We start from the raw sequence: 7,923 nt of genomic DNA, 5'->3' as shown, positions 1-7,923 counted from the left end.
GAGAAACAAGAAATGGGGAAAGGATTCCCTATTTAATAAATGGTGCTGGGAAAATTGGCTAGCCATAAGTAGAAAGCTGAAACTGGATCCTTTCCTTACTCCTTATACGAAAATTAATTCGAGATGGATTAGAGACTTAAATGTTAGACCTAATACCATAAAAATCCTAGAGGAAAACCTAGGTAGTACCATTCAGGACATAGGCATGGGCAAAGACTTCATGTCTAAAACACCAAAAGCAACGGCAGCAAAAGCCAAAATTGACAAATGGGATCTCATTAAACTAAAGAGCTTCTGCACAGCAAAAGAAACTACCATCAGAGTGAACAGGCAACCTACAGAATGGGAGAAAATTTTTGCAATCTACTCATCTGACAAAGGGCTAATATCCAGAACCTACAGAGAACTCAAACAAATTTACAAGAAAAAAACAAACAACCCCATCAAAAAGTGGGCAAAGGATATGAACAGACATTTCGCAAAAGAAGACATTCATACAGCCAACAGACACATGAAAAAATGCTCATCATCACTGGCCATCAGAGAAATGCAAATCAAAACCACAATGAGATACCATCTCACACCAGTTAGAATGGTGATCATTAAAAAGTCAGGAAACAACAGGTGCTGGAGAGGATGTGGAGAAATAGGAACACTTTTACACTGTTGGTGGGATTGTAAACTAGTTCAACCATTATGGAAAACAGTATGGCGATTCCTCAAGGATCTAGAACTAGATGTACCATATGACCCAGCCATCCCATTACTGGGTATATACACAAAGGATTATAAATTATGCTGCTATAAAGACACATGCACACATATGTTTATTGCAGCACTATTCACAATAGCAAAGACTTGGAATCAACCCAAATGTCCATCAGTGACAGATTGGATTAAGAAAATGTGGCACATATACACCATGGAATACTATGCAGCCATCAAAAAGGATGAGTTTGAGTCCTTTGTAGGGACATGGATGCAGCTGGAAACCATCATTCTTAGCAAACTATCGCAAGAACAGAAAACCAAACACCGCATGTTCTCACTCATAGGTGGGAACTGAACAATGAGATCACTTGGACTCAGGAAGGGGAACATCACACACCGGGGCCTATCATGGGGAGGGGGGAGGGGGGAGAGATTGCATTGGGAGTTATACCTGATGTAAATGACGAGTTGATGGGTGCAGCACACCAACATGGCACAAGTATACATATGTAACAAACCTGCACGTTATGCACATGTACCCTACAACTTAAAGTATAATAATAATAAATAAATTAAAAAAAAGATATAATCTGTATTTATATCTTTTAATATATCTGCTTCAAACAAATAGAATAATAAAATAGTAGAAGTATTCTGAGGCTTTTCATTATAAGACATAAAATTAATATTTTTCAAATATAAACCAAGAAAATTTAAGAAGATAACAAAATAAAAATACATAATTCAAAGTAAGAAAGATAGAATATATTTATCTGTGCATGATAGAATTGCACATTAATTAAACAAAATAAAATAAAAATAGGATACTGCAATGCATAGAATTTTTCCCCTTTTCTGTTCAGTTGCTAAACTGCAGGCTTTAAAGAGTGTCTGTATATGGTAGGTATCCAATGAATATTTATTTTTATTTTATTTTTTTTTAGACGGAGTCTTGCTCGCTCTGTCGTCCAGGCTGAAGTGCAGTGGCATGGTATCGGTTGGACTGCAAGCTCCGCCTCCCGGGTTCAAGCAATTCTGCCGCATCAGCCTCCTGAGTAGCTGGGACTACAGGCGCCCACCACCACGCCCGGTCAATTTTTTAAATTTTTAGTAGAGACGGGGTTTCACCGTGTTAGCCAGGATGGTCTGGATCTCCTGATCTCGTGATCTTTCTGTCTCGGCCTCCCAAAGTGCTGGGATTACAGGCGTGAGCCACCGCGCCAGGCCCAATATTTGTTGAAATAATGAATGAATGAAGATAATTTAGTAAAATACTTAGTAATAAGATGAAAATATAAAAGAAACCCTTAAATTTTATTTTATAAAAAATAACTCTCACAAAATTAGAATTCACACCAGATGCAAATATGTTCATAATAATGACCAATATAAAAATACTTTGGAGAAAGCATCATAGTGTAACTAGAAAATAATTAATAGTTATATTACTAAGAAATGGAAATTCTATTAAGAAAAAATAAAACAATAATTAATTAAATGAGAAGTCATAGCAAGGGGTAAATCAAGAGGGCAAACAGAACATTCATTCACCTCCACTTCAGAATTAAGTTCCATTAAATAACAGAAATGGTACATTTTAAAGAAACGGTACAAACCCCTGGGGAAAATAATAACAATTTCCCGACACCAGTAATTTCAAGACATTCTAGGAACAGAGAAAGTAAATGTTATGAAATTTTTGGAAGAAAAAATTTAATAAAAAACAAAATAATAAAAACAGGAAAAACTCTATAAGAAAAAAAGCACTGCAAAGGTAAATCTTTTCCAGAGGGTAACATTACTTTACATTCAATGAACAGATGAAAAAAGTTGCGTAGAGGGACTCTGGGGCAATTTTCAAAGCATTTACTTGAAAACTGGGTTCAGAAGAGCTGGACTCTTTGGGCCTTTGAGAAATTAATAATACACAAAGCAAAAAAATTTGACTTGGCCGACAAAATTAAAGATTGGTTATTTTAAAAAAGACAAAGGAAATGGGTAAGCTCATTACATTCTCTTTAAGACAAAGAGAAAAGAAACAACATGGGGAATGAGATAAAGAACAAAGGTGCAGAGAGGAGAGTTTTGTTGTTGCTGTTAAAGAGAATATAGTATACAAATTTACACTCACAGTTCAAAAGCTTGGAAGAACTGGGAAATTTTCTGATGTAACATGAAGTATCAAACAATTCAATAGCACTATCAAATAGCCCAACAATTGTAGAATACATCAAAAGGCTGGCAAAAATACTCAAATGAACACATTTATGTGTTTCTAAACATAAACTTTGACAGCTATATCACTTACATGGAATAAACAGTTATAAAGCACAGAAGAAAATAAAGCTTTCAGATCTCAGTCTGTGAAAAGCTAGTATAACCAAAGCTGGCCAAAACATAGCAAATAATAAAAATAATACCATCAGCATTTTCATCATCTAACAACATATTGAATCAATACAATAGTCTAATGTGATTATATAAGATTTATGCCTATAAAGAAAATATTAATCATGTTTATTATTATAATAGATTACAATAGTAGGTTAAAAGAGAAAAAACAAAGAATCATCTTGACATATGCAAATTAATAATATGTATCAATTTATTTTCTCATTAAAACAATTCTTCACAAGCAAGAAGAAATCTACCTTAATATGATGAAGGCTACCTTACTAGTAACCTATAGCAAATGCCATAAAATCAGAACAGTTACTATTACATATCAGTATGATAACAGTGTCAGTTAACATTATAACTATTACTATTCAGTATTTGATTGACATTGCTTGAGAATGTAGCATGTCAAGAAAAGTGTATTATAAAAATTGTTAAGAAAGAGAATAAACATATAGCTGATAGATGACGTGATTATTTACTGACATTACCAAAGAGAATAAACTAAAATACTGTATTAGATACAGTTTAATAATTCCCTACTACAGCTATATGCAAGAACAAAGTCAGCAGTAAAAAAAGAATTTTTCTATAACCGAAAATAGCCAATTGGAAAGCACAATGATAAAATGTCTCTTTTCCAAAAGTCAGAACACCTATGAAATACCTACCAACAAATCTTTACTAAACAAAAAATTTCCAAGACTTACATTAAAAAACTATACAACAGGCCGGGCGTGGTGGCTCACGCCTGTAATCCCAGCACCTTGGGGGGCCGAGGAAGGCAGATCATGAGGTCAGGAGATCAAGACCATCCTGGCTAACACGATGAAACCCGGTCTCTACTAAAGTACAAAAAATTAGCCGGGCTTGGTGGCGGGCACCTGTAGTCCCAGCTACTCAGGAGGTTGAGGCAGGAGAATGGCGCGAACACTGGAGGTGGAGCTTGCAGTGAGCCAAGATCGCGCCACTGCACTCCAGCCTGGGCGACAGAGCAAGACCCTGTCTCAAAAATAAATAAATAAATAAATAAATAAATAAATAAATAAATAAATAAATACTATACAATAGATTACCTTGTATTTCTATACATTGGTAAGATAGGTAGAGATATAGATTAATGGAGAGATTTACATATTAAGATGTACTAATTTGAGGTTATGACTATGTTAATTATTTTTCAATTAATGCATAAATTTAAGGTAATTCCAAACAAAATTCCAGCTGGATTGTTTAAAATAATTCGACAAACTTAAATTAACACGAAGGGGAAAATAGGAACAAAAGTATCTAAGAATTTTAGCTGGGTGCAGTGGCTCATGCCTATAATCCTGTAACTTTGGGAGGCCAAGGTGGGAGGATTGCTTGAGTTTAAGAGTTTAAGACCAGTCTGGGAAATACAGGGCAGGGCAACCCCATCTCTACAAAAAAAAAAAAAAAAAAAAAAAAGAGAGAGAGAGAATTGTTGAATAGTTGTGGAAATATTTTAAACAGACATGGGAAGTAAAGTCTGCTTTCATTGATTCAAATTTCTCAGTCTTTTATATATGGCCTCTTTTCATTCTTTGCAAGGAATTCATTACTCTAAAATTATATGCATGGTGAAAATTTTATATATAAAATATATTTAAAATAAAACATACGTATGTATCACATATGATCATATGGTAAAAGTAGGCAACTTACAAACGAATAACTATAAGAAACTCAATGAACATGTGAAACCTGTTTATTCTTACTAACAATTGTGAAAATGCAATTAAAACTCCAGTGGCCTACCAGTTTTTTCTTGCTCATTTTAAACTGGAAAAAGTTGTTAATACCTGATTTTGGGGCAAGTGTATGAAACAGGTAACCTCATGTGGTCTAAGAAGAAATACATATTCTGACAGTCTTTGGAGTGCAATTTAATAGTTATTACCAAGAGTAAATGTACCCATTAATTGAGTAATTGTCTTTACCTCCAATGTTTTCTCCATATCTATATTCATAAGTACACAGAGATATAATAAGGATATTAACTGTCATACTGTTTGTAATAGCACAAAATAATAAAACCTCAAATGTCCATTAGTAAAGGAGATGTTAAGTAAATTATGGTATATTCATTCAACAAAACAAATGCAGGCATTAAAGAAAAGGATGTTATAAATTATCTCGTGCTAATATCTTCAAGATATATTTTGAAACCTTAAATCCAAATGCTGGTACAATAAGTATATTAAGAAATTAGTTCTGTAACAATACAAATCAATATATTTATGTTAGAGTCGAGAAAGATAGGCATGTGCCAGAAAAATGAAGATGAGTTGATGGAATAGTTTAAGGTTTTTCTTTTTAAATCTTGTATTGTTCAAATGTTTGCCAGAAATATGCATCATTTAGTGCTGATATAAGATGAAAGAAATAGGGAAAAAATATCTATTTTGCTTTTGAATAGAGACTCAATATTGAAGGATGATAGTTCTTCCTAGTCTATGTGCAATGAAAACGAAATGCCTTAACTACAAAGACAAGTGCCAAAATTTGTCAAAAATAATTCTACATGTATATGAAAAAAATAATCATGTTTAATATGTATATATACAGACACATGAAGAGAAATATGGATGTTGGAATTGGTCCACCATATATTAAAACTATTAAAATTGTATAGTATTTTTTGTTAGTCTTTATATAGACAGATCAATGGAAAAAATTCTGAAAAGTAAATATCTGTCAATCTTTTAAAGTGGCGTAGTCTTTTCCAGTGTTTGCTTTCATAAACATTTACCTACATTTACCTATCATGATTTTTAGTATTTACATTATAATACTAAATCATCTTAAACTCACTTTAGGAAATAACATGATATTATATTCTACTTTCCTTTTCCCTGGAATAGTTAACCATCCTAGGACGATTTGCTATACAACATATCCTTTGCTCATTGATGTGAAATGACAATTTTGAGCTATGGTTAACACTAAAGTGTGTTTCTGGTATTTATTTATTTATTTATTTATTTAGAGACAGGGGCTCACTCTGTCTCCCAGGTTGGAGTGCAGTGGCACGATGTTGGCTCACTGCAACCTCAGCCTCCAAGGTTCAAGCTATTCTGACGCCTTAGTTCTCCAAGTAGCTGGGATTACAGGAGCACGTGGCTCATTTTTTTGTATTTTTAGTAGAGATGGGGTTTCACCATGTTAGCCAGGCTGGTCTTGCACTCCCGACCTCAAATGATCTGCCCCCCTCAGCGTCCCAAAGTCCTGGGATTACATGCATGAGCCACCGCACCCGGCCTGGTTTTGACTCTTTTGCATTGCCTTATCTGTCTCTTTCTCTGCTCAGTGCTACCCTAAGCAATTCTAATACTTTGGAAATTTTTTCATTGTTTTCATTTTTAACCCATAGCCTATGAACTGTTAAAAATGATTTATTAATCCAGCTAAACTTTGAAAACATTTGTTGCTTTGGTCGCCATGGAGAAAACTAATAACACTTTTTTTATTGTTGGTCTTAAAGTAAGTAAGTTGCTTTACTGGTTACCAAGAATGACTGTATATTGCTGGTGAGTTGTTTGGTTTGGTTGGTTTGCTTTCTTTTTATTTTATTTTATTTTATTTTTATTTTACTTTAAGTTCTGGGATACATGTGCAGAACGTTCAGGTTTGTTACATAGGTATACATGTGCCATGGTGGTTTGCTGCACCTATCAACCTGTCATCTAGGTTTTAAGCCCCTCATGCACTAGGTATTTGTCCTAATGCTCTCCCTCCCCTTGCCTCCCAGCCCTTAACAGGCCCTGGTGTGTAATGTTCCCCTCCCTGTGTCCATGGAATCATCAAATTTTGCTTGAAACTTAAAATCAATTTTGGAAGGAGCACCATGTTTATAATATTGAGACTTTATGGACAAAGTATATAGCTAATTTATTTAAATATTTTTATGCCATTTATCAAAATACATGTTTATTAAACTATGGATCGCAGACATTTCTTGTTAAATTTATTATTATGTAGTTTTCATTTTTAGTTGCAATTGTGAAAAACAATCATTGTTCTTTATATTGCCTTAATGGTTATTGCCGATGCTTAGGAAAAATGTTAATTTTTGCATGTTTACTAAAGTAACCAAAAGTTGATACCAACTTCCCAGTTTCTACTATTAGTTACGATGATTATCCAGTTGATTATTTTGGGTTTTCAGGAGACAATATTATCAATTAAAAATAACATGCATTGTAGAAATGTTGGATATAAAGCTTGTTCCGACTTTAACAGCTTTAATGTTTCATATTAAACACGATGTTGGTGTGGTTTCCAGATAATCAGATTTGCCTGTGCACAAGACACCGAAAGACTGTGAGGTTGTCTGTGAGGAACTTTTTTTTTTCGCTGTTCCTTACTACTGTCTTCTTAAACAGATATTCTTATTGTATTTCCTTACATATGTAATATGTTTGTAACATATTACTCTGCCCTACTAAGATGACCAAAATGTCTTATCCCTTAAATCTTTAAGTTTCACTGAGATTTTCCAATAAACCGTCAAACTTCAAGTCACCATTCTATCCTTTTTGTTTCATTTCACATGTGCTAGCATCTGCTGCATGGAGATTTTATTTTAGATTCATATCAATCTTCTGCTGCTGTCTGCAACTTGATCTTAAGCAGAGTATTAAAGGAGACAGGGAACATTTCAGGAGATGCACAATTCTTGTATATATAGAACAGCACCCATTACGACTACTGATGAGATATTCTCCTGAAATTAATTCATACTTGATATTCTCTAATGTGTCCTCAGAAATCAGATTCTTGTAAAATACTAGG

The sequence above is a fragment of the Macaca mulatta genome, chromosome 6 (genome assembly GCF_049350105.2).
Source record: "Macaca mulatta isolate MMU2019108-1 chromosome 6, T2T-MMU8v2.0, whole genome shotgun sequence".
Lineage (NCBI taxonomy): Eukaryota > Metazoa > Chordata > Mammalia > Primates > Cercopithecidae > Macaca > Macaca mulatta.
The sequence above is the reverse complement of the archived record's forward strand: the minus strand, read 5'-3'. Positions refer to the sequence as shown.